This window comes from Pseudophryne corroboree, chromosome 3 (genome assembly GCF_028390025.1).
Source record: "Pseudophryne corroboree isolate aPseCor3 chromosome 3, aPseCor3.hap2, whole genome shotgun sequence".
Lineage (NCBI taxonomy): Eukaryota > Metazoa > Chordata > Amphibia > Anura > Myobatrachidae > Pseudophryne > Pseudophryne corroboree.
In genome coordinates this window covers 633,220,273-633,246,839 of record NC_086446.1, presented here as the reverse complement: position 1 = coordinate 633,246,839, position 26,567 = coordinate 633,220,273, and the positions used below count along the sequence as shown (strand labels likewise).

The window sequence follows — 26,567 nt, the reverse complement described above, 5'->3', positions numbered from 1 at the left end:
TATTCTACATGTTCCAGAAACTCAAACAGGACATGATAATGTGTAGAAAATTAGATCCCAGTATAATTGCCCATCTGCAACAAGAAGTACTGGACCTGCGCTGTGGATCTTTGCCATCAATTCTGCTTTCTTTTTTCTACTCATACAGTATGCCTAAATCATATCACAGATTTTTCTTTATTTGTTTTTCAAAAGAAACCTTTCAAGAAATGCACATATACAGCTCCAGTATTGATTATGCGTCTAAATCTGTAAGCGAGCATAACAAATTGTATATAACTAGGACACGTTTTTAAGAAGTGGAATTTTAATAATGTCTGGGAGGCAGGCAAACCAAGTCAATTGAATCATGGAATGCAGCCTACAATTCCGAATGTGATAAGAATTCTAGTGCAGAGAGTTAGATGCGCAGTGAAACTCCAGCATTGTTTGTGCAGTATTCCACATCAGTGCTCATAGTAACAGAATTTCACAGATAAGATCACGCTAAACTACAATGGGTCACTGGAGGACTTGAGAAGATGAAATGTTAGTCTTTTTTTTTTTTCTTAGGTCAGTGAAGATTTAGCTCCAGCTGCAGTGAACCGATCTACCCGGCAATCTAGTTATATTACCAGTAATCACAGCGTCCCAAATTCTTGGAGGGCGAAGGCGGACACAATATGTTGACTTTAATAAGTAAAACAATGCAGCAAATGTATTTGTAAAGCAAGGTAACAACATTTGCACACCTCTTTGGAATTTGCATGTAGGCATTAATTATGACTAGGCCAGTGGTTCTCAAACTCTTTTGAATCACGGCGCCCTAGAGTATCAGGATTTTTTTCACGGCGCGCCTAGGCCAAAAGTTTCTTACTGAGAAATTTAGAAAGAAATATTACATTAAGTAAATTGTGTTTATATGTCATCCTTAGGTTATGTTAGGTGGTGGGGGACAGATGGTAGGTGGTGGGGAACGTGATTTGTTCCAGTTTGTCAACATCTTTTATGATTAGAAGCCACCAGCACTGGTTTTGCCTATTACATTGACCATAAATAATTTGATTTGGTCCTGGACCACCAATCCAAGGCACCCCTGCAAGTGTCCTGAGGCACCCCAGGGAGCCATGGCACAGTTTGAGAACCACTGGACTAGGCTATGCTTTGCTAGAAGCCATGTGATTAAGAACACTTGGAATGGACATACCACCCAAAAATGATTCCTGTAAATTCCAATCATAATGAAGTGTGATTCAGAGATGGATGCAGCCACGTGTCTGGATGCAGTGGCTGCGTCCATCTGGTCTGTGCACGTGTACCAGCTGCGGTGCGCGTGCACGGCCCTTCTCCTCAGGCTGCGCTGGCAGAGGTCAACCTCTAATCAATGTGTCTGCAATTAAATTGCGGACGCATCATAAGGTGGCGCCACATATGCTGGGCGTCCTTGCCCTGTGCTGGGTGGCCCCCAGCATGTGAGGAGATGGACACAAATCATGCTGCGGATGCAACGATCTGCGTCCATCATTTAATAACCCCCCAAATTGTTGACATTCATCTCTCAACATCACTTAGAACATCTCAGTCAATCCATTACCAATAATCACAAGGCAAGGATTCATTCTTATGAATACTGGGTAACAACACTGCAGAATATGGTTACAGTGATATCAATGTGCCCTGCTATATTTGGAGGCTGCATTCACATAATGGCAGCATCTACTGCATGATGGGATCAAGTGAACATTAAATCATATGTTCACACTTTCCCTTCTCTACATACTGTTCTACTTTCTGGGAACGTGCGGGAGACTTGCTAATTCCAGGAAGTCCTAATGAAACACATTACATTGTGTGAATTGTTTCTCCCAGAAGACAGAACGTTCAGAGATTCATATAATGCATGCCAGAGGAATGCATGCATAGTGTGCTATGTGATTAATGCTTATCCAGGTAGATGAGGTCAGGTCCCTTTAATATGTGATATAAATAAATGAGAAAGCTTTGACATTTTAATTAAGAGTGATCGTCATTGCTTTGGAGCTGTATGAGGTCACAGAGAGAACTGCAGTGTGCACTAAATAACAGTGTACGTTTAGTATGTGTTTACTGGTACGCTGATAAATGACAATGTTTGTTCCTATAACTCAATGCTATTGTAGCCATGCTCATCCAGACTGCGGCATGGCCGCACAGGCACACCCGCTGCGCCAAGGCGCGGAATGCCTTAGTGCGCCGAGCTGCGGCTTAGTACGGCACCCATGTATTCCTATGGGCACACATACTGAGACACACACGCATGTCCAAGTCGCAGGCACACTTGCCACAAATACTGCAAGCTGCAGGCTAGATGAGTGTGCAATTATCACTCTCCCAATAATATACTGTACATGGTGGCATTCAGAAACATGTTTTACACTAAAAATTTGTAGACATTCAGTGTAAGCTGCTGTTCTTACAACAACCTAATATAACTCCTGACAGACACATCACTGCTGATGAGTCAGGGATTCCCCTCTGTTCTGACATCATTAAGTGATTACTAGAAAATCACTGAAGCTTTGCTTTCACATTGTAAGAAAGTGTTACAGCTTCCATATACAGCAGTGTCAGTTTATACTTGTATTGGCAGTACCATGGGTCTATGTAAAGGTAACTGTCAATCACTTGCAAAAAAAAGCCCACATACTGTATGTGCACAGTGGAGATACAGTAAGTGCTACTGAATGACAGTTACCTCTGCTTAGTCAACAAACAATGGCCCTCATTACAAGTTGTTCGCTCGCAAGCTGCTTTTAGCAGCATTGCACACGCTAAGCCGCCGCCTACTGGGAGTGGATCTTAGCTTAGCAAAATTGCGAACGAAAGATATGCAATATTGCGAAAAGATTTATCTGTGCAGTTTCTGAGTAGCTCGAGACTTACTCTTCCAGTGCGATCAGTTCAGTGCTTGTCGTTCCTGGTTTGACGTCACAAACACACCCAGCGTTCGCCCAGACACTCCTCCGTTTCTCCAGCCACTCCCGCGTTTTTCCCAGAAACGGTAGCGTTTTTTCACACACACCCATAAAACGGCCAGTTTCCGCCCAGAAACACCCACTTCCTGTCAATCACACTCCGATCACCAGATCGAAGAAAAAACCTCGTAATGCCGTGAGTAAAATACCAAACTTCATAGCAAATTTACTTGGCGCAGTCGCAGTGCGAACATTGCGCATGCGCAATTAGCGGAAAATCGCTGCGATGCGAAGAAAATTACCGAGCGAACAACTCGGAATGAGGGCCAATGTACTGCCGATTCCAGCATATCCTGCCACATACCGTGTAGAAGATATAATACTTTGCTGACATTTGAAACTAAAAAAGTCTAGTGAGTTTCTAACACTCATTTAACATTTGTCAGAAGCAGCGACAGCATGGAAAATCCTTGATAACATCAGTAATAATTGTGATGTATTTGTTTCTTTGGCATCTAAAGCAAGAATAAAAGAGATTGGAGAATTGTAAAGCGGTCTGGTAGGGCAGAAGATCTGTGCTGGGAAGTAGTTACAGGAATAGGTGGATTATTTAGACATCAGCAGCGACACACTGTGTGTACAACAATCCTAAACAGCCTGCAGACTGCCCACTTGTAGAAAGTACCTGTAGCAGCGACAGCAAGGGGACATGTATGAAAAGGTGGTAAGTGTCAAATGCGCTATAGCTACAGATGTTTCCTCGTACATCTAGCCTCAATACACCATGCAGCGTGAGATGCCGGGCGCGAGTGAGCCGCCAGGTCCCATGCAACTGTGCTAGCATCGTGCATATTTTTGTTGGTGAAAATACGTCTAAGTTGAAATGTGATGTGACTAGAACATTATTGCTCTCTGCTTCTCCTCAATAAGAGGCTATAGGAGCACAATAACCACCGCTATTGCATATCTCCTCCCAATGGCCCATCTCCCAACATATTCTGCCTTTACGTAGGGATCTTCATGTACATGTTTCGCACATATTCAAAAACAGACGTGATCTCATGTGGATGGGGGTGTGGCATTGGATGAGGGGGCGTGGTCTAGCAGCATGTCTCCTTTTTCAACACTCTGAGTGTGTACCCAACGATCCCTAAGCAGCTGGGCAGCTCCCGGCTCACTTTCCAGCACTGTTTAGGATTCACCTGCTGCTGTGCAGAGTAGCTGTGGTGTAGTGCTCCCCTGCCCATCCCCTCGCCCAAGGGACACTGCGGCCCACGGTTGGGACAGCGGGACAGTGTCCGAAAAATAGGACTGTACCCACTGAAATCGAAACATTTGGGAGGTACTGTATGCAATGAAAACACAAAACAGATGGTCTAGGAACAGCCAGCACAAATTATCGCCCTGCTATTCTGTGTCATCCTCACTCATGAGAAGTCTTAGGGGTCTATTTATGAATCCAAACAACATTTGGAAATTACTATTTCCTCATAGTTTGGGCAGTTTTAAGTGTCTGGGCACCTTGTGCAGGAAATGTCAGAGAAATCTACTGTGTTAGGCATACTCACACTGTAGACCATAGTCCTATCTATTCTTAACGCGCACTGCAGTCTGGCCTAATTTACCTACTTCCGAAAAGCTACATTTTCTGAGCTTGGTCCTGATTGACAAATATTATCTTAAGAAGATGCTGGCTATCTATCTCTTTAGGGACAGCATCACTGGAGAGGGATCTTCTGATCAGATCCTGATAACGTCCATGCTCCTCTTATTTTTTATCCAGAATATGCGCGGCGTGATGGTCACTCATGTGGAAGCTCAGAGATGGCACAAAGTGATAGCAAGTTTGTTAAATAGGAAAATGATTTTCAAGGCCCCATTGCCCCCAGTGATAAATGGAAAACTAATTAAAGGCAGACACTGGTTATGGAAACCAACTTCTTAGAACCTGCTTGTAATTTCTTATGAAGACATTTCTTTCATTGTGTGTGTCTGAAGTAACAGGTGAAAGTCTATATTTTATTATAAAGTGTTAGCATTATTATAAATCTGAGATAAAGGGGCTAATAAATGTGTAATGGGTAAATGTGTAAAGTACATGGTTTCTGTCCATAAGCTTAGAAATTTGGTATTACTTTGGGCCTAATTCAGACCTGATCCTAGCAACAAATTTGTAAGCACATGGACAAAACTATGGGGGTCATTCCGAGTTAATTGTAGCTGTGCTAAATTTAGCACAGCTACGATCATTCACACTGACATGCGGGGGGGGGGCGCCCAGCACAGGGCTATCCCGCCCCGTATGTCAGTGCCGCCCCCCCCCCCCCCCCCCGAAGAAGTGCAAAGGCATCGCACTGCGGCAATGCCTTTGCACTTCAAGAGTAGTTCCTGACCAGCGCAGCTTTAGCATGCTGGCCGCGAGCTACTTATCATTCCCCTGCCCGCAGTGGCTGTGTGTGACATCACACCATCACGCCTGCGTTGGCCGGACCGCGCCCCCTAAATGGTGGCTTAATGCCGCCGTCCAGCCCCCTCCCGCCCAGCGACCGCCTCTGCCTCAGAGGCGATCGCTTGGCAATGATGGCCTTCGGCCGTCTGGCATGCGCCAGCGCACTGCGGCGCATGCGCAGTTCCGACCCGATCACTGCACTAAGATAAACTGCAGCAAGCGATCAGGTCGGAATGACCCCCATGGTTTTGCCCATCTGTTAACAATTTTGCTGCTATGATTAAGTCTGAATTAGTCCCTTTATTATACTGTCACTCGGTGTAAACTGTATTTCTGCAAACCTTGTGGTTATTCATGGCATTGCAAGTAAAATGTATCAATATATTAATGCTTAGTGGTAAGATTACTCATACTGTCTTATTGATGGTAGAATCGGCCAGCATTAAAGGACGATTTGACATGAGCTACATCTGTATATCAGTCATGCAATTTAGAACAAGGTCAATTTGCACTAGATTATCCAATCATAAGTACTTTTAAAACATCATTAGTATAAACAACATGCAAAATCACCAAGAGATAAAATGGATATAATATCAATGGTGAAGCCGGTGGATGCTTCCTACTGCTATAATCCCTTTGAAACTCCTTATTCTAGAGGCTGACACCACACAAGCAGCATAATCGAGGCACATTAACCTCTCATTGCACTGTGTCTTCTCAAATATATAGAAAATTCCAGGATATGTGTCAGGCTAACGCACATGTATTCAACTGCAGCCTAATTCCTTCAGCTCTATGGGAATAAAGGCAATCTCAAGCCTACGTCCATTGCCATGACATCCACTACACACACAAGAGAAAACCTAAAGCACTCACTGCCTGGACTAGATTGTATTTGTTTCATTCCACATGTGGAATTAAGGAATTGTGATTTGTCTCTTCTAGCATTGTCAGATCTGTTCCCGATAAGAAACATTTGCACAGTTTGACAAAATACTAGGATTAAACCTGTCTACCAAGCTTACCGACTGATTTGTGCATAAACTGAAGGCATTTATTTTCACAAAATAAACGTGAACTCAAGACATGCATTTGGTAGACTTTTATTGAAAGATATAAAAGTAGGTGGCAATACTACTACTGGCTATTCAGATCAAAAAGTGTGTGTGTGTGTGTGTGTGTGTGTGTGTGTGTGTGTGTGTGTGTGTGTATATATATATATAAATATATGGAAAAATGGAGAGATAGGGTTCGGCGCTCAGTGTTGTTAAAAATGGTAAATTTAAAAGCCAAAAAATATATACATGTATAAAATTTATAAAAAAGGTTTTTTAATATATATGAGAGTAAAACAAGTTCTTTTGAAAAAAAGCATAAAAAGCATAAAAACATACAAACATAGAAATCAGGACCAAGTATTAAAAGGATAAGGAGTTTAACTTAACTCAAAAGCAGCAAGGGATTAGTGCAGGAAACCCAACGCGTTTCGTCTCATCAGACTTCTTCAAAGGGTAGGGACATAATGAGCTTTCCTGTCTATTTATAGCCAGAGTAGCTGGTAAAGGGGTTGTGACATCACAGATCGTCACATGATGCAATTAAATATTGTAGGTTTTTTTTAAACTACTTTTAGTGTGATACAATCATATAAAATAGATAGTCAGAGCAGAGTCAGTGGTTGTAGAGTGCAAAGAACGGGTATATAATACTCAATAGTCCATGGAAATAGTAAAAAACGATATATTAGTGGCATTTCCGCCACACTTCCGGTTACGGGTGCCGCGGCTTCGTCACTTCCGCCCCACTTCCGGTCCGCGATTGCGCATGCGCCCGCGGCGTCTCCCGGCTGTCAGGTTGTTTTCTGTGTTCCTGTCCCCGGCGGGCGTTACAGTGTACGTGAAGGTTCTGTCTCTCAGGACCTGTGCGGCGGCGGACATCTTTGTTGTGATTTAGTCTATTAGATTTGTATAGTCTGGCGGCCATTTTATAGAAGTTCCTTTCGTGTCCAGTTATTTTCCTGTTGCTTCCGTGTCCATGGCAACGGAACCATAAATAAAAAGAAAAATAAGAATTTACTTACCGATAATTCTATTTCTCATAGTCCGTAGTGGATGCTGGGGACTCCGAAAGGACCATGGGGAATAGCGGCTCCGCAGGAGACTGGGCACAAAGTAAAAGCTTTAGGACTAGCTGGTGTGCACTGGCTCCTCCCCCTATGACCCTCCTCCAAGCCTCAGTTAGGATACTGTGCCCGGACGAGCGTACACAATAAGGAAGGATTTTGAATCCCGGGTAAGACTCATACCAGCCACACCAATCACACCGTACAACTTGTGATCTGAACCTAGTTAACAGCATGATAACAGAAGGAGCCTCTGAAAAGATGGCTCACAACAACAATAACCCGATTTTTGTAACAATAACTATGTACAAGTATTGCAGACAATCCGCACTTGGGATGGGCGCCCAGCATCCACTACGGACTATGAGAAATAGAATTATCGGTAAGTAAATTCTTATTTTCTCTAACGTCCTAGTGGATGCTGGGGACTCCGAAAGGACCATGGGGATTATACCAAAGCTCCCAAACGGGCGGGAGAGTGCGGATGACTCTGCAGCACCGAATGAGAGAACTCCAGGTCCTCCTCAGCCAGGGTATCAAATTTGTAGAATTTAGCAAACGTGTTTGCCCCTGACCAAGTAGCTGCTCGGCAAAGTTGTAAAGCCGAGACCCCTCGGGCAGCCGCCCAAGATGAGCCCACTTTCCGTGTGGAATGGGCTTTTACAGATTTTGGCTGTGGCAGGCCTGCCACAGAATGTGCAAGCTGAATTGTACTACAAATCCAACGAGCAATCGTCTGCTTAGAAGCAGGAGCACCCAGCTTGTTGGGTGCATACAGGATAAACAGCGAGTCAGATTTTCTGACTCCAGCCGTCCTGGAAACATATATTTTCAGGGCCCTGACTACGTCCAGCAACTTGGAATCCTCCAAGTCCCTAGTAGCCGCAGGCACCACAATAGGTTGGTTTAAGTGAAATGCTGAAACCACCTTAGGGAGAAATTGAGGACGAGTCCTCAATTCTGCCCTGTCCGTATGAAAAATTAGGTAAGGGCTTTTATAGGATAAAGCCGCCAATTCTGATACACGCCTGGCTGAAGCCAGGGCTAACAGCATTACCACTTTCCATGTGAGATATTTCAAGTCCACAGTGGTGAGTGGTTCAAACCAATGTGATTTTAGGAATCCCAACACTACATTGAGATCCCAAGGTGCCACTGGAGGCACAAAAGGAGGCTGTATATGCAGTACTCCCTTGACAAACGTCTGAACTTCAGGAACAGAAGCTAGTTCTTTTTGGAAGAATATCGACAGGGCCGAAATTTGAACCTTAATGGACCCTAATTTGAGGCCCATAGACAGTCCTGTTTGCAGGAAATGCAGGAAACGACCCAGTTGAAATTCCTCTGTAGGGGCCTTCCTGGCCTCGCACCACGCAACATATTTACGCCAAATACGGTGATAATGTTGTACGGTTACATCCTTCCTGGCTTTGATCAGGGTAGGGATGACTTCATCCGGAATGCCTTTTTCCTTCAGGATCCGGCGTTCAACCGCCATGCCGTCAAACGCAGCCGCGGTAAGTCTTGGAACAGACATGGTCCCTGCTGGAGCAGGTCCTGTCTTAGAGGTAGAGGCCACGGGTCTTCCGTGAGCATCTCTTGAATTTCCGGGTACCAAGTCCTTCTTGGCCAATCCGGAGCCACGAGTATAGTCTTTACTCCTCTCCTTCTTATGATTCTCAGTACTTTTGGTATGAGAGGAAGAGGAGGGAACACATACACTGACCGGTACACCCACAGTGTTACCAGAGCGTCCACAGCTATTGCCTGAGGGTCCCTTGACCTGGAGCAATATCTGTCCAGTTTTTTGTTGAGGCGAGACGCCATCATGTCCACCTTTGGTTTTTCCCAACGGTTTACAATCATGTGGAAGACTTCTGGGTGAAGTCCCCACTCCCCCGGGTGAAGATCGTGTCTGCTGAGGAAGTCTGCTTCCCAGTTGTCCACTCCCGGAATGAACACTGCTGACAGTGCTATCACATGATTTTCCGCCCAGCGAAGAATCCTTGCCACTTCCGTCATTGCCCTCCTGCTTCTTGTGCCGCCCTGTCTGTTTACGTGGGCGACTGCCGTGATGTTGTCCGACTGGATCAATACTGGCTGACCCTGAAGCAGAGGCCTTGCCTGACTTAGGGCATTGTAAATGGCCCTTAGTTCCAGGATATTTATGTGAAGTGACGTTTCCATGCTTGACCACAAGCCCTGGAAATTTTTTCCCTGTGTGACTGCTCCCCAGCCTCTCAGGCTGGCATCCGTGGTCACCAGGACCCAATCCTGAATGCCGAATCTGCGGCCCTCTAGGAGATGAGCACTCTGTAACCACCACAGGAGAGACACCCTTGTCCTTGGAGACAGGGTTATCCGCTGATGCATTTGAAGATGCGATCCGGACCATTTGTCTAGCAGATCCAACTGAAAAGTTCTTGCGTGGAATCTGCCGAATGGAATCGCTTCGTAAGAAGCCACCATCTTTCCCAGGACCCTTGTGCACTGATGCACTGACACCTGGCCTGGTCTTAGGAGTTTCCTGACTAGGTCGGATAACTCCCTGGCTTTCTCTTCCGGGAGAAACACCTTTTTCTGTACTGTGTCCAGAATCATCCCTAGGAACAGCAGACGTGTCGTCGGAATCAGCTGCGATTTTGGAATATTTAGAATCCATCCGTGCTGTCGTAGTACTATTTGAGATAGTGCTACTCCGACCTCTAACTGTTCTCTGGACCGTGCCCTTATCAGGAGATCGTCCAAGTAAGGGATAATTAAGACGCCTTTTCTTCGAAGAAGAATCATCATTTCGGCCATTACCTTGGTAAAGACCCGGGGTGCCGTGGACAATCCAAACGGCAGCGTCTGAAACTGATAGTGACAGTTCTGTACCACAAACCTGAGGTACCCTTGGTGAGAAGGGCAAATTGGGACATGGAGGTAAGCATCCTTGATGTCCAGAGACACCATGTAGTCCCCTTCTTCCAGGTTCGCTATCACTGCTCTGAGTGACTCCATCTTGAACTTGAACCTTTTTATGTAAGTGTTCAAGGCTTTCAGATTTAAAATGGGTCTCACCGAGCCGTCCGGCTTCGGTACCACAAACAGCGTGGAGTAATACCCCTTTCCCTGTTGTAGGAGGGGTACCTTGATTATCACTTGCTGGGAATACCGCTTGTGAATGGCTTCCAATACCGCCTCCCTGTCGGGGGTAGACGTTGGTAAAGCAGACATCAGGAACCGGCGAGGGGGAGACGTCTCGAATTCCAATTTGTACCCCTGAGATACTACCTGCAGGATCCAGGGGTCCACTTGCGAGTGAGCCCACTGCGCGCTGAACTTCTTGAGACGGGCCCCCACCGTGCCTGAGTCCGCTTGTAAGGCCCCAGCGTCATGCTGAGGACTTGGCAGAAGCGGGGGAAGGCTTCTGTTCGTGGGAAGAAGCTGTCTGTTGCAGTCTTTTTCCCCTTCCTCTGCCCCGGGGCAGATATGAGTGGCCTTTTGCCCGCTTGCCCTTATGGGGACGAAAGGACTGAGCCTGAAAAGACGGTATCTTTTTCTGCTGCGAGGTGACTTGGGGTAAAAAGGTGGATTTCCCAGCCGTTGCCGTGGCCACCAGGTCCGATAGACCGCCCCCAAATAACTCCTCCCCTTTATACGGCAATACTTCCATATGCCGTTTGGAATCCGCATCCCCTGACCACTGTCGCGTCCACAATCCTCTTCTGGCAGAAATGGACATCGCACTTACTCTTGATGCCAGAGTGCAAATGTCTCTCTGTGCATCTCGCATATATAGGAATGCATCCTTTAAATGCTCTATAGTCAATAATATATTGTCCCTGTCCAGGGTATCAATATTTTCAGTCAGGGAATCCGACCAAGCCACCCCAGCACTGCACATCCAGGCTGAGGCGATTGCTGGTCGCAGTATAACACCAGTATGTGTGTATATACTTTTAAGGATATTTTCCAGCCTCCTATCTGCTGGCTCCTTAAGGGCGGCCGTTTCTGGAGACGGTAACGCCACTTGTTTTGATAAGCGTGTGAGCGCCTTATCCACCCTAGGGGGTGTTTCCCAACGAGCCCTAACCTCTGGTGGGAAGGGATATAGTGCCAATAATTTTTTAGAAATTAGCAGTTTTTTGTCGGGGGTAACCCACGCTTCATCACACACTTCAGTCAATTCATCTGATTCAGGAAAAACTACGGGTAGTTTTTTCACACCCCACATAATACCCCTTTTTGTGGTACTTGCAGTATCAGAGATGTGCAAAACCTCCTTCATTGCCGTGATCATGTAACGTGTGGCCCTACTGGAAAATACGTTTGTTTCTTCACCGTCGACACTGGAGTCAGTGTCTGTGTCTGGGTCCGTGTCGACCCACTGAGGTAACGGGCGTTTAATAGCCCCTGACGGTGTTTGAGACGCCTGGACAGGCACTAACTGAGCTGCCGGCTGTCTCATGTCGTCAACAGTTTTCTGTAACGTGCCGACACTGTCACGTAATTCCTTAATTACGGCCATCCATTCAGGTGTCGACTCCCTAGGGGGTGACATCACCATTATAGGCAATTGCTCCGCCTCCACATCATTTTCCGCCAGCAAGTCTCACTGAAAATAAAAAACCTATTTAAACTTTTACTCTAAGCAGCTCAGGAGAGCCACCTAGATTGCACCCTTCTCGTTCGGGCACAAAATCTTAACTGAGGCTTGGAGGAGGGTCATAGGGGGAGGAGCCAGTGCACACCAGCTAGTCCTAAAGCTTTTACTTTGTGCCCAGTCTCCTGCGGAGCCGCTATTCCCCATGGTCCTTTCGGAGTCCCCAGCATCCACTAGGACGTTAGAGAAATAGATGGTAATCTCAGGCAACGGATTTTTGCAGAACATTCAAGACTTTGCATATATTTCTTATGTTTTATATATATGTATGAGCATCAGTAATAAGAATATATAAATAAATAAATAAAGTGCTGGAGCAGTATTAAGTATAATAAATATATATAAATATATAAATACTGTGTCATCGGACCTCAGTATACCCAGTGCAAAGTGCAATATGTAAATATGGATAAATAACAGTGAGTTTTTTAGGGAAAGGGGGGGGGGGGGGAGAGTGAGTTTTGAAAAAAGGGGGTGGGGGTGGGGGGGGGGGGGGAGGAGGGGTAATTCATATTTAAAAGTGACAGAGGCAAGTGCGGATTAAATTATTAAGAAAAAGTGTGTGGAGTGCAGGATTAACGGTGTTGAGTTTTTAAAGGTGTACATATTTAGTTGGTATTGAACTGACATCATTTATTTGATATTACAGTACCCAATCTTCCCAGGTAGTCCCCTTCCCTGGTACTGATCAGGCCCAAACACTGCTTAGCTTCCAAGATCGGACGAGATTGGGCGTACCAGTGTGGTTTGACTGTATGCGAAATGAGACATCATACTACCACGTGATTTATTGCTTTATTTTTAATATTTAAAATATCTGGTGAGCTGTATATAGATCGTGAAGTGAAGAAAGGGAAGGATAACCACACTGGTACGCCCAATCTCGTCCGATCTTGGAAGCTAAGCAGTGTTTGGGCCTGATCAGTACCAGGGAAGGGGACTACCTGGGAAGATTGGGTACTGTAATATCAAATAAATGATGTCAGTTCAATACCAACTAAATATGTACACCTTTAAAAACTCAACACCGTTAATCCTGCACTCCACACACTTTTTCTTAATAATTTAATCCGCACTTGCCTCTGTCACTTTTAAATATGAATTACCCCTCCTCTCCCCCCCCCCCCACCCCCCTTTTTTCAAAACTCACTCTTCCCCCCCCCCCTTTCCCTAAAAAACTCACTGTTATTTATCCATATTTACATATTGCACTTTGCACTGGGTATACTGAGGTCTGATGACACAGTATTTATATATTTATATATATTTATTATACTTAATACTGCTCCAGCACTTCATTTATTTATTTATATATTCATATTACTGATGCTCATACATATATATAAAACATAAGAAATATATGCAAAGTATTGAATGTTCTGCAAAAATCCGTTGCCTGAGATTACCATCTATTTTCTTTTTATTTATGGTTCCGTTGCCATGGACACGGAAGCAACAGGAAAATAACTGGACACGAAAGGAACTTCTATAAAATGGCCGCCAGACTATACAAATCTAATAGACTAAATCACAACAAAGATGGCCGCCGCCGCACAGGTCCTGAGAGACAGAACCTTCACGTACACTGTGACGCCCGCCGGGGACAGGAACACAGAAAACAACCTGACAGCCGGGAGACGCCGCGGGCGCATGCGCAATCGCGGACCGGAAGTGGGGCGGAAGTGACGAAGCCGCGGCACCCGTAACCGGAAGTGTGGCGGAAATGCCACTAATATATCGTTTTTTACTATTTCCATGGACTATTGAGTATTATATACCCGTTCTTTGCACTCTACAACCACTGACTCTGCTCTGACTATCTATTTTATATGATTGTATCACACTAAAAGTAGTTTAAAAAAACCTACAATATTTAATTGCATCATGTGACGATCTGTGATGTCACAACCCCTTTACCAGCTACTCTGGCTATAAATAGACAGGAAAGCTCATTATGTCCCTACCCTTTGAAGAAGTCTGATGAGATGAAACGCGTTGGGTTTCCTGCACTAATCCCTTGCTGCTTTTGAGTTAAGTTAAACTCCTTATCCTTTTAATACTTGGTCCTGATTTTTATGTTTGTATGTTTTTATGCTTTTTATGCTTTTTTTCAAAATAACTTGTTTTACTCTCATATATATTAAAAAACCTTTTTTATAAATTTTATACATGTATATATTTTTTGGCTTTTAAATTTACCATTTTCTAACAACACTGAGCGCCGAACCCTATCTCTCCATTTTTCCATACGCCCAGCAGTGCGATACCGGCACTGCATACTTAGGGCCCGGCAGACACCTTTAATGAGGTTATGTGTGTTTTACTATGGTAATGTTTAAACAATTATAATCTTAATTTAGATTATTTTACTGAGATCATACTTCACAAGTGGCGCTATACCTCCCCCCTTGTTTCTCTATATATAAATATATATATATATACTAGGTGCTTCATCGCGCCCTACGGGCGCTCTTCACACCGTCCCAAGGGGCTACGCCCCCTTAACCCTTGCATGCCTTTCTGGGGTTCAATATTTGTATTATATGGAGTATTACCTGCATTCCTTTGTCAGTGGTTAAATATTGCACAATGAAAGGGCGTGCAATGGTGAAGGAGGCACAGCCCCTTGCGACGGTCTGGAGGCGCCGTGGGTAGGGGAGGGGCAGGTATGGATGGTGCTGCGGATGGGGAAGGGGGTCTGGAGGCGCTGCAGGTGGTGGAGGGGTAGGTGCGGGGGTGCCATGGGTGGGGGAGGGGTGGGTGGGGGGGACCGCAGATGGAGGAGGGTGTCTGCAGATGCTGCGGGTGGAGGGGGGCAGGTGTGGGGGGAGACATATATTGGGGGTGGATGGTGGAGGGGGTCTGGAGGTGCTGTGGGTGGTGGAGGGGCGGAGGAGTGGGAGCCACGGGTGGTGTAGGGGGTCTGGAGGCACAGCGTGTGGGGGAGGGGTGGAGTGCCGCATGTGGTGGAGGGGAAGGTGCTGAGGTGTGGTGCATTGAGGAGGGGTCTGGAGTAGAGATGAGCGCCTGAAATTTTTCGGGTTTTGTGTTTTGGTTTTGGGTTCGGTTCCGCGGCCGTGTTTTGGGTTCGACCGCGTTTTGGCAAAACCTCACCGAATTTTTTTTGTCGGATTCGGGTGTGTTTTGGATTCGGGTGTTTTTTTTAAAAAACACTAAAAAACAGCTTAAATCATAGAATTTGGGGGTCATTTTGATCCCATATTATTATTAACCTCAAAAACCATAATTTCCACTCATTTTCAGTCTATTCTGAATACCTCACACCTCACAATATTATTTTTAGTCCTAAAATTTGCACCAAGGTCGCTGGATGACTAAGCTAAGCGACACTAGTGGCCGACACAAACACCTGGCCCATCTAGGAGTGGCACTGCAGTGTCACGCAGGATGTCCCTTCCAAAAAACCCTCCCCAATCAGCACATGACGCAAAGAAAAAAAGAGGCGCAATGAGGTAGCTGACTGTGTGAGTAAGATAAGCGACCCTAGTGGCCGACACAAACACCGGGCCCATTTAGGAGTGGCACTGCAGTGTCACGCAGGATGTCCCTTCCAAAAAACCCTCCCCAATCAGCACATGACGCAAAGAAAAAAAGAGGCGCAATGAGGTAGCTGACTGTGTGAGTAAGATTAGCGACCCTAGTGGCCGACACAAACACCGGGCCCATTTAGGAGTGGCACTGCAGTGTCACGCAGGATGTCCCTTCCAAAAAACCCTCCCCAATCAGCACATGACGCAAAGAAAAAAAGAGGCGCAATGAGGTAGCTGACTGTGTGAGTAAGATTAGCGACCCTAGTGGCCGACACAAACACCGGGCCCATTTAGGAGTGGCACTGCAGTGTCACGCAGGATGTCCCTTCCAAAAAACCCTCCCCAATCAGCACATGACGCAAAGAAAAAAAGAGGCGCAATGAGGTAGCTGACTGTGTGAGTAAGATTAGCGACCCTAGTGGCCGACACAAACACCGGGCCCATTTAGGAGTGGCACTGCAGTGTCACGCAGGATGTCCCTTCCAAAAAACCCTCCCCAATCAGCACATGACGCAAAGAAAAAAAGAGGCGCAATGAGGTAGCTGACTGTGTGAGTAAGATTAGCGACCCTAGTGGCCGACACAAACACCGGGCCCATTTAGGAGTGGCACTGCAGTGTCACGCAGGATGTCCCTTCCAAAAAACCCTCCCCAATCAGCACATGACGCAAAGAAAAAAAGAGGCGCAATGAGGTAGCTGACTGTGTGAGTAAGATTAGCGACCCTAGTGGCCGACACAAACACCGGGCCCATTTAGGAGTGGCACTGCAGTGTCACGCAGGATGTCCCTTCCAAAAAACCCTCCCCAATCAGCACATGACGCAAAGAAAAAAAGAGGCGCAATGAGGTAGCTGACTGTGTGAGTAAGATTAGCGACCCTAGTGGCCGACACAAACACCGGGCCCATTTAGGAGTGGCACTGCAGTGTCACGCAGGATGTCCCTTCCAAAAAACCCTCCCCAAACAGCACATGACGCAAAGAAAAATAAAAGAAAAAAGAGGTGCAAGATGGAATTGTCCTTGGGCCCTCCCACCCACCCTTATGTTGTATAAACAAAACAGGACATGCACACTTTAACCAACCCATCATTTCAGTGACAGGGTCTGCCACACGACTGTGACTGATATGACGGGTTGGTTTGGACCCCCCCCAAAAAAGAAGCAATTAATCTCTCCTTGCACAAACTGGCTCTACAGAGGCAAGATGTCCACCTCATCATCACCCTCCGATATATCACCGTGTACATCCCCCTCCTCACAGATTATCAATTCGTCCCCACTGGAATCCACCATCTCAGCTCCCTGTGTACTTTGTGGAGGCAATTGCTGCTGGTCAATGTCTCCGCGGAGGAATTGATTATAATTCATTTTAATGAACATCATCTTCTCCACATTTTCTGGATGTAACCTCGTACGCCGATTGCTGACAAGGTGAGCGGCGGTACTAAACACTCTTTCGGAGTACACACTTGTGGGAGGGCAACTTAGGTAGAATAAAGCCAGTTTGTGCAATGGCCTCCAAATTGCCTCTTTTTCCTGCCAGTATAAGTATGGACTGTGTGACGTGCCTACTTGGATGCGGTCACTCATATAATCCTCCACCATTCTTTCAAAGGTGAGAGAATCATATGCAGTGACAGTAGACGACATGTCCGTAATCGTTGTCAGGTCCTTCAGTCCGGACCAGATGTCAGCATCAGCAGTCGCTCCAGACTGCCCTGCATCACCGCCAGCGGGTGGGCTCGGAATTCTGAGCCTTTTCCTCGCACCCCCAGTTGCGGGAGAATGTGAAGGAGGAGATGATGACAGGTCGCGTTCCGCTTGACTTGACAATTTTCTCACCAGCAGGTCTTTCAACCCCAGCAGACTTGTGTCTGCCGGAAAGAGAGATCCAAGGTAGGCTTGAAATCTAGGATCGAGCACGGTGGCCAAAATGTAGTGCTCTGATTTCAACAGATTGACCACCCGTGAATCCTTGTTAAGCGAATTAAGGGCTCCATCCACAAGTCCCACATGCCTAGCGGAATCGCTCCGTGTTAGCTCCTCCTTCAATGTCTCCAGCTTCTTCTGCAAAAGCCTGATGAGGGGAATGACCTGACTCAGGCTGGCAGTGTCTGAACTGACTTCACGTGTGGCAAGTTCAAAGGGCATCAGAACCTTGCACAACGTTGAAATCATTCTCCACTGCGCTTGAGACAGGTGCATTCCACCTCCTATATCGTGCTCAATTGTATAGGCTTGAATGGCCTTTTGCTGCTCCTCCAACCTCTGAAGCATATAGAGGGTTGAATTCCACCTCGTTACCACTTCTTGCTTCAGATGATGGCAGGGCAGGTTCAGTAGTTTTTGGTGGTGCTCCAGTCTTCTGTACGTGGTGCCTGTACGCCGAAAGTGTCCCGCAATTTTTCTGGCCACCGACAGCATCTCTTGCACGCCCCTGTCGTTTTTTAAATAATTCTGCACCACCAAATTCAAGGTATGTGCAAAACATGGGACGTGCTGGAATTTGCCCATATTTAATGCACACACAATATTGCTGGCGTTGTCCGATGCCACAAATCCACAGGAGAGTCCAATTGGGGTAAGCCATTCCGCGATGATCTTCCTCAGTTGCCGTAAGAGGTTTTCAGCTGTGTGCGTATTCTGGAAACCGGTGATACAAAGCGTAGCCTGCCTAGGAAAGAGTTGGCGTTTGCGAGATGCTGCTACTGGTGCCGCCGCTGCTGTTCTTGCGGCGGGAGTCCATACATCTACCCAGTGGGCTGTCACAGTCATATAGTCCTGACCCTGCCCTGCTCCACTTGTCCACATGTCCGTGGTTAAGTGGACATTGGGTACAACTGCATTTTTTAGGACACTGGTGAGTCTTTTTCTGACGTCCGTGTACATTCTCGGTATCGCCTGCCTAGAGAAGTGGAACCTAGATGGTATTTGGTAACGGGGGCACACTGCCTCAATAAATTGTCTAGTTCCCTGTGAACTAACGGCGGATACCGGACGCACGTCTAACACCAACATAGTTGTCAAGGCCTCAGTTATCCGCTTTGCAGCAGGATGACTGCTGTGATATTTCATCTTCCTCGCAAAGGACTGTTGAACAGTCAATTGCTTACTGGAAGTAGTACAAGTGGGCTTACGACTTCCCCTCTGGGATGACCATCGACTCCCAGCAGCAACAACAGCAGCGCCAGCAGCAGTAGGCGTTACACGCAAGGATGCATCGGAGGAATCCCAGGCAGGAGAGGACTCGTCAGAATTGCCAGTGACATGGCCTGCAGGACTATTGGCGTTCCCGGGGAAGGAGGAAATTGACACTGAGGGAGTTGGTGGGGTGGTTTGCGTGAGCTTGGTTACAAGAGGAAGGGATTTACTGGTCAGTGGACTGCTTCCGCTGTCACCCAAAGTTTTTGAACTTGTCACTGACTTATTATGAATGCGCTGCAGGTGACGTATAAGGGAGGATGTTCCGAGGTGGTTAACGTCCTTACCCCTACTTATTATAGCTTGACAAAGGGAACACACGGCTTGACACCTGTTGTCCGCATTTCTGTTGAAATACTTCCACACCGAAGAGCTGATTTTTTTGGTATTTTCACCAGGCATGTCAACGGCCATATTCCTCCCACGGACAACAGGTGTCTCCCCGGGTGCCTGACTTAAACAAACCACCTCACCATCAGAATCCTCCTGGTCAATTTCCTCCCCAGCGCCAGCAACACCCATATCCTCCTCATCCTGGTGTACTTCAACACTGACATCTTCAATCTGACTATCAGGAACTGGACTGCGGGTGCTCCTTCCAGCACTTGCAGGGGGCGTGCAAATGGTGGAAGGCGCATGCTCTTCACGTCCAGTGTTGGGAAGGTCAGGCATCGCAACCGACACAATTGGACTCTCCTTGTGGATTTGGGATTTCGAAGAACGCACAGTTCTTTGCGGTGCTACTGCTTTTGCCAGCTTGAGTCTTTTCATTTTTCTAGCGAGAGGCTGAGTGCCTCCATCCTCATGTGAAGCTGAACCACTAGCCATGAACATAGGCCAGGGCCTCAGCCGTTCCTTGCCACTCCGTGTGGTAAATGGCATATTGGCAAGTTTACGCTTCTCCTCCGACAATTTTATTTTAGGTTTTGGAGTCCTTTTTTTACTGATATTTGGTGTTTTGGATTTGACATGCTCTGTACTATGACATTGGGCATCGGCCTTGGCAGACGACGTTGCTGGCATTTCATCGTCTCGGCCATGACTAGTGGCAGCAGCTTCAGCACGAGGTGGAAGTGGATCTTGATCTTTCCCTAATTTTGGAACCTCAACATTTTTGTTCTCCATATTTTAATAGGCACAACTAAAAGGCACCTCAGGTAAACAATGGAGATGGATGGATACTAGTATACAATTATGGACGGACTGCCGAGTGCCGACACAGAGGTAGCTACAGCCGTGAACTACCGTACTGTGTCTGCTGCTAATATAGACTGGTTGATAAAGAGATGTCGTAGTATGTATGTATGAAGAAGAAAGAAAAAAAAACCACGGTTAGGTGGTATACAATTATGGACGGACTGCCGAGTGCCGACACAGAGGTAGCCACAGCCGTGAACTACCGTACTGTACTGTGTCTGCTGCTAATATAGACTGGTTGATAAAGAGATGTCGTAGTATGTATGTATGAAGAAGAAAGAAAAAAAAACCACGGGTAGGTGGTATACAATTATGGACGGACTGCCGAGTGCCGACACAGAGGTAGCCACAGCCGTGAACTACCGTACTGTACTGTGTCTGCTGCTAATATAGACTGGTTGATAAAGAGATGTAGTAGTATGTATGTATAAAGAAGAAAGAAAGAAAAACCACGGGTAGGTGGTATACAATTATGGACGGACTGCCGAGTGCCGACACAGAGGTAGCCACAGCCGTGAACTACCGTACTGTACTGTGTCTGCTGCTAATATAGACTGGTTGATAAAGAGATGTCGTAGTATGTATGTATGAAGAAGAAAGAAAAAAAAACCACGGTTAGGTGGTATACAATTATGGACGGACTGGCGAGTGCCGACACAGAGGTAGCCACAGCCGTGAACTACCGTACTGTACTGTGTCTGCTGCTAATATAGACTGGTTGATAAAGAGATGTCGTAGTATGTATGTATAAAGAAGAAAGAAAAAAAAACCACGGTTAGGTGGTATACAATTATGGACGGACTGCCGAGTGCCGACACAGAGGTAGCCACAGCCGTGAACTACCGTACTGTACTGTGTCTGCTGCTAATATAGACTGGTTGATAAAGAGATGTAGTAGTATGTATGTATAAAGAAGAAAGAAAAAAAAACCACGGGTAGGTGGTATACAATTATGGATGGACTGCCGAGTGCCGACACAGAGGTAGCTACAGCCGTGAACTACCGTACTGTGTCTGCTGCGACTGGATGATAAATAATGATATAAAAAATATATATATATCACTACTGCAGCCGGACAGGTATATATATTATATAATGACGGACCTGCTGGACACTGTCTGTCAGCAGAATGAGTTTTTTATAGAATAAAAAAAAAAACACCACACAAGTGAAGACACACGACGAGTGTTTAACTTTTTCAGGCAATCACAATATAGTATACTACTAACTATACTGGTGGTCAGTGTGGTCAGGTCACTGGTCAGTCACACTGGCAGTGGCACTCCTGCAGCAAAAGTGTGCACTGTTTAATTTTAATATAATATGTACTCCTGGCTCCTGCTATAACCTATAACTGGCACTGCAGTGCTCCCCAGTCTCCCCCACAATTATAAGCTGTGTGAGCTGAGCACAGTCAGATATATAATATATATACATAGATGATGCAGCACACTGGGCTGAGCAGTGCACACAGATATGGTATGTGACTGTCTTGTACTCCTGGCTCCTGCTATAACCTATAACTGGCACTGCAGTGCTCCCCAGTCTCCCCCACAATTATAAGCTGTGTGAGCTGAGCACAGTCAGATATATAATATATACATAGATGATGCAGGCATGCAGCACACTGGGCTGAGCAGTGCACACAGATATGGTATGTGACTGAGTCACTGTGTGTACCGTTTTTTTCAGGCAGAGAACGGATATATTAAATAAAACAACTGCACTGCTGGTGGTCACTGTGGTCAGTCACTAAACTCTGCACTCTCTTCTACAGTATCAGCCTCAGGTCAATCTCTCTCTCTCTCTCCTAATCTAAATGGAGAGGACGCCAGCCACGTCCTCTCCCTATCAATCTCAATGCACGTGTGAAAATGGCGGCGACGCGCGGCTCCTTATATAGAATCCGAGTCTCGCGAGAATCCGACAGCGTCATGATGACGTTCGGGCGCGCTCGGGTTAACCGAGCAAGGCGGGAAGATCTGAGTCGCTCGGACCCGTGAAAAAAAACATGAAGTTCGTGCGGGTTCGGATTCAGAGAAACCGAACCCGCTCATCTCTAGTCTGGAGGCGCTGCGGGTACTGTACCTGCCAAAAAGGTATTTGGAGGGCATGCAGTAACAGGGCCAGGACAGGCGTGACAGGGTCAGATCACGGGTGACAGGGCCAGGATAGGGGTAACAGGGCCAGCATAAGGGTGAAAGGGCCAGGATAAGGGTGACAGGGCAAGGCCAGGGGTGACAGGGACATGACAGAACACAGGGCACGGGAGAGATTGGTATTAGGGACAAATCAGTGGTGACAGACAGATGTGTCTTACCGGAGTCACGGCTGCTGCTGTTCCACTCCAACCTGTTGGGATCTGCTGCTGGTGGAGACTTGGCATGGCTGACTCTCTCAGGCTGGAGTCCTGCTTCCTCTGCCCGTCAGCATCCCTCCCCCCCTCCTCAGTCACACACCGCAGACCTCGCGCAGCTGCCGGGCACTGTGGTAAGGGGAGACTGGGAGTGACTGGTTAGCTCCCAGGAGACGCTGCGGCTGGAGGGAGGAGGGGGTCGGAGCCTGCAAGCAGCTCGGACTTCTGCAGCGCTACCCGCTGGCTAAAGTGTGTGAAGGAGCTGGGCGCACCTCACTGCGGGCGGCAGCACTGCAGCTAGCATGCACACGGCGCGGACCTCGCGGCTGCTGGGCACTGTGGTAAGGGGAGACTGGGAGTGACTGGTTAGCTCCCAGGAGACGCTGCGGCTGAAGGGAGGAGGGGGTCGGAGCCTGCAAGCAGCTCGGACTTCTGCAGCGCTACCCGCTGGCTAAAGTGTGTGAAGGAGCTGGGCGCACCTCACTGCGGGCGGCAGCACTGCAGCTAGTGGTGGGGTTGCCGGGGCTGGAGATAACGAGGCAGTACGGAACCTGCACAGCAGCAGGTGCCCCACAAAACTGCAGCTAAGAAGCGTGGAGTGTGCTAGAAAGTGATGCTCCTCCGCGCCAGAGAGACTCTGCTGAGTATGCTGATGTGGGGGTTCAAGCACACAGTGAGCCGGTGCCCGTCTGTCTGTACGGCATACCCCTCACACCCCCCCATACCTCCCAACTGTCCCGGGGTTCCGGCAGCAGAGCCGGATTAAGGGGGGGGCCAGGGGGTACGTACCGTGGGCCCCACAGTTTTAGGGGGCCCCCCCGCTGGAGTAGCTCTGTCCCAGCTCAGAAGCTCCCCCGTCCTGCCAGCAACAGCATTGTGCTACAGTCAGCACACGCTGCTGCGCGTTGGCAGGTCTGTGGTGTTGCCTGCTTTCTTCTGCCTGTGCGGGTGTGTAGGGGGAAGCGACCACCTCCTCTGGCTTTAGCCCTAGCTGAGGGGCCAAAATTCCATATAAAAAAAAAATCCCGGAATTTGCATGAGGGGGCGTGGCCACGCTGTTCCACTCCAACCTGTTGGGATCTGCTGCTGGTGGAGACTTGGCATGGCTGACTCTCTCAGGCTGGAGTCCTGCTTCCTCTGCCCGTCAGCATCCCTCCCCCCCTCCTCAGTCACACACCGCAGACCTCGCGCAGCTGCCGGGCACTGTGGTAAGGGGAGACTGGGAGTGACTGGTTAGCTCCCAGGAGACGCTGCGGCTGGAGGGAGGAGGGGGTCGGAGCCTGCAAGCAGCTCGGACTTCTGCAGCGCTACCCGCTGGCTAAAGTGTGTGAAGGAGCTGGGCGCACCTCACTGCGGGCGGCAGCACTGCAGCTAGTGGTGGGGTTGCCGGGGCTGGAGATAACGAGGCAGTACGGAACCTGCACAGCAGCAGGTGCCCCACAAAACTGCAGCTAAGAAGCGTGGAGTGTGCTAGAAAGTGATGCTCCTCCGCGCCAGAGAGACTCTGCTGAGTATGCTGATGTGGGGGTTCAAGCACACAGTGAGCCGGTGCCCGTCTGTCTGTACGGCATACCCCTCACACCCCCCCATACCTCCCAACTGTCCCGGGGTTCCGGCAGCAGAGCCGGATTAAGGGGGGGGCCAGGGGGTACGTACCGTGGGCCCCACAGTTTTAGGGGGCCCCCCCGCTGGAGTAGCTCTGTCCCAGCTCAGAAGCTCCCCCGTCCTGCCAGCAACAGCATTGTGCTACAGTCAGCACACGCTGCTGCGCGTTGGCAGGTCTGTGGTGTTGCCTGCTTTCTTCTGCCTGTGCGGGTGTGTAGGGGGAAGCGACCACCTCCTCTGGCTTTAGCTCTAGCTGAGGGGCCAAAATTCCATATAAAAAAAAAATCCCGGAATTTGCATGAGGGGGCGTGGCCACGCGGGGGCGCGATTAGGCCACGCCCCCAGCCCCACAGCAGACACAGCCATGAGATAGGGCTCCCCTGTCTCAAGTGCCCTGGCCCCCCCAGACTCATAATCCGCCCCTGGAGGCATGCCAGCAGCTCACAGAGCGCTGGGCATGCCCCCTCACTGACGAAAATGGGGCCCTCCCGTAAAGCCACGCCCCCTTTTGTTGGTCACGCCCCCTTTTCGCCGTGTGTGTGTGTGTGCCCTCCTTCTGCCTGAAGAAAGCTGGTAGGTATGCACCCCTGTCTGCCTGAAGAAAGCTGGGAGGTATGCACCCCTGCCTGTGCCATGCCCATACTATCTGCTTCTGCTCCTAGTCTCCTATAGATTTGCCCAGATCTGTGACTCATTTGACTAACTCCGCCCAGTGTTGTGACTCCGCCCAGCGTTAGCACATGAGTCACAAAGTCACAGATCTGGGCTATTATATAGGAGATAGATATATATATATATATATATATATATAGATATAGATATATATAGATATATATATATATAGATATATATATATAAAATAAGGTCATTGGTTGCCACACGCTAATAAAAGTATCCAACTGTGTGTATATATATATATATATATATATATACACATAAACAAATGCATAGTAATTCATTTTCTTACTTATGCACCAGAATGGATGCTTTCACTGTTTGAACTGATTGAACCTGATTAACAGGCTGTCAACATATGAGACTCATAGGCAATAGGAAAGGGGCGGGGTTCTAATTGCCCAGAAAGGGCAGAATGGGGCTGCTGAACAATAAAACACAATAGTGAGTAAGCAATTTAGCAGTGGTAATAATTAGGTTAATCCTGTACCTATCGGTCCCTAAATGTTTCTGATGGACTATAGCTCCTCTGAGCTTATTCAGATAGATACAAATATTCCAATTTTACAAATGTATTAAAAGCAATTTCACACAAAATTGTACACGTGGTTTTACAGTATCTGTTTTTTGACAGAAATTACTCTCCCCACTTCTTGATATGAAGACTGGGGATCACAATTGCATGAATAACCCAATGCGTTTTGTCTCATGCCGAGACTTCATCAGGGGTATATCTACAAAAACAGAGTATGTAACTTATACTGTTCATCAGTGTATTTATCCACAGTAACTAAAAAAAGACATATACATTGTCATCAAAGACAGATAAGAAGATTGTCATATGTATATTGAGTGTATTAAAATATGTGAATTCTAGCCAGTATGATAAAAGGTGTAACAGAAAGAGCTCCATCACATTTATAGAGACATATACCGTCAGATGGATATTAATTTGACGGGTGGTATTCACTATGCCGGCTGTTGGGATCCCGGCGCTCAGTATGTCGGCGCCGGAATCCTGACACCCGGCATACCGACAACTATTCTCCCTCTTGGGGGTCCACGACCCCCTGGAGAGAGAATAGAGTAGCGCACCAGCGAGCCCGCAAGGGGCTAATTTGCACTTGCCAAGCTGCCGGCATGCCGACCGTTGGGATGCCGGCGCTGGTATGCTGGGCGCCGGGATCCTGGCCGCTGGCATAACATACTACACCCTAATTTGACCAACAATTGTAGATGTATAGCTAATATGGATACTTTAAATCTGTTAATGAGACGTGATTCTTTACTCATATCGCAATGACCTATCGGGAGAACACTGGTATTATACTTTCAGGACAAAGGAGAAAGGTGGGGGGTAGTAAGGCGCTGTATGGGTTTGGTAGGCTGGCCCCGGGGGGGGGGGTTAGAGTCCCCTATTTGACTCTAAAGGGAAATGCAAACTTTAAAAAAATTTAACTCCCCCTTTTGGGCGCCAAAACCCTGTAACTATCTAATGCTAGGTGTCAAAGATAATCAATGTACATTAAATAAAAGATATTTTTAATAAAAGTATAATAAAACTTGTTTGAGAACATTGACATTAAATTCAAATGATAAAACAGTGCTAGCAGGAAAAAGTCATACAGGTAAGGGTAGAGTGGAGCCGCAGGTGTTAGAATAAAGCAGAGTATCCCAAGAAAATCTGCCTTGAAAAATGGACAGGATAGTCCCGAAAAGCGTCGGCGTTGCCCTGCTGTGCCTTCACCATTTACAGACGTTTGAACTTTCCATCACGGTCGGCGGGACAAACCTTTGGAGCCAAAGCAGGGAATTTCACGGGATACTC

General features: G+C 47.3%; 1 protein-coding gene and 1 pseudogene across 6 annotated transcripts in view; both read right to left on the bottom strand.

Moving 5' to 3' along the window:
• The window catches only part of PRKG1 (protein kinase cGMP-dependent 1), a 1,872,748-nt gene that overhangs the window by 548,576 nt on the left and 1,297,605 nt on the right, over positions 1–26,567 (bottom strand). The gene's annotated exons all lie outside the window — the stretch shown is intronic.
• LOC134897901 (5S ribosomal RNA) lies at positions 12,796–12,914 on the bottom strand (annotated as a pseudogene).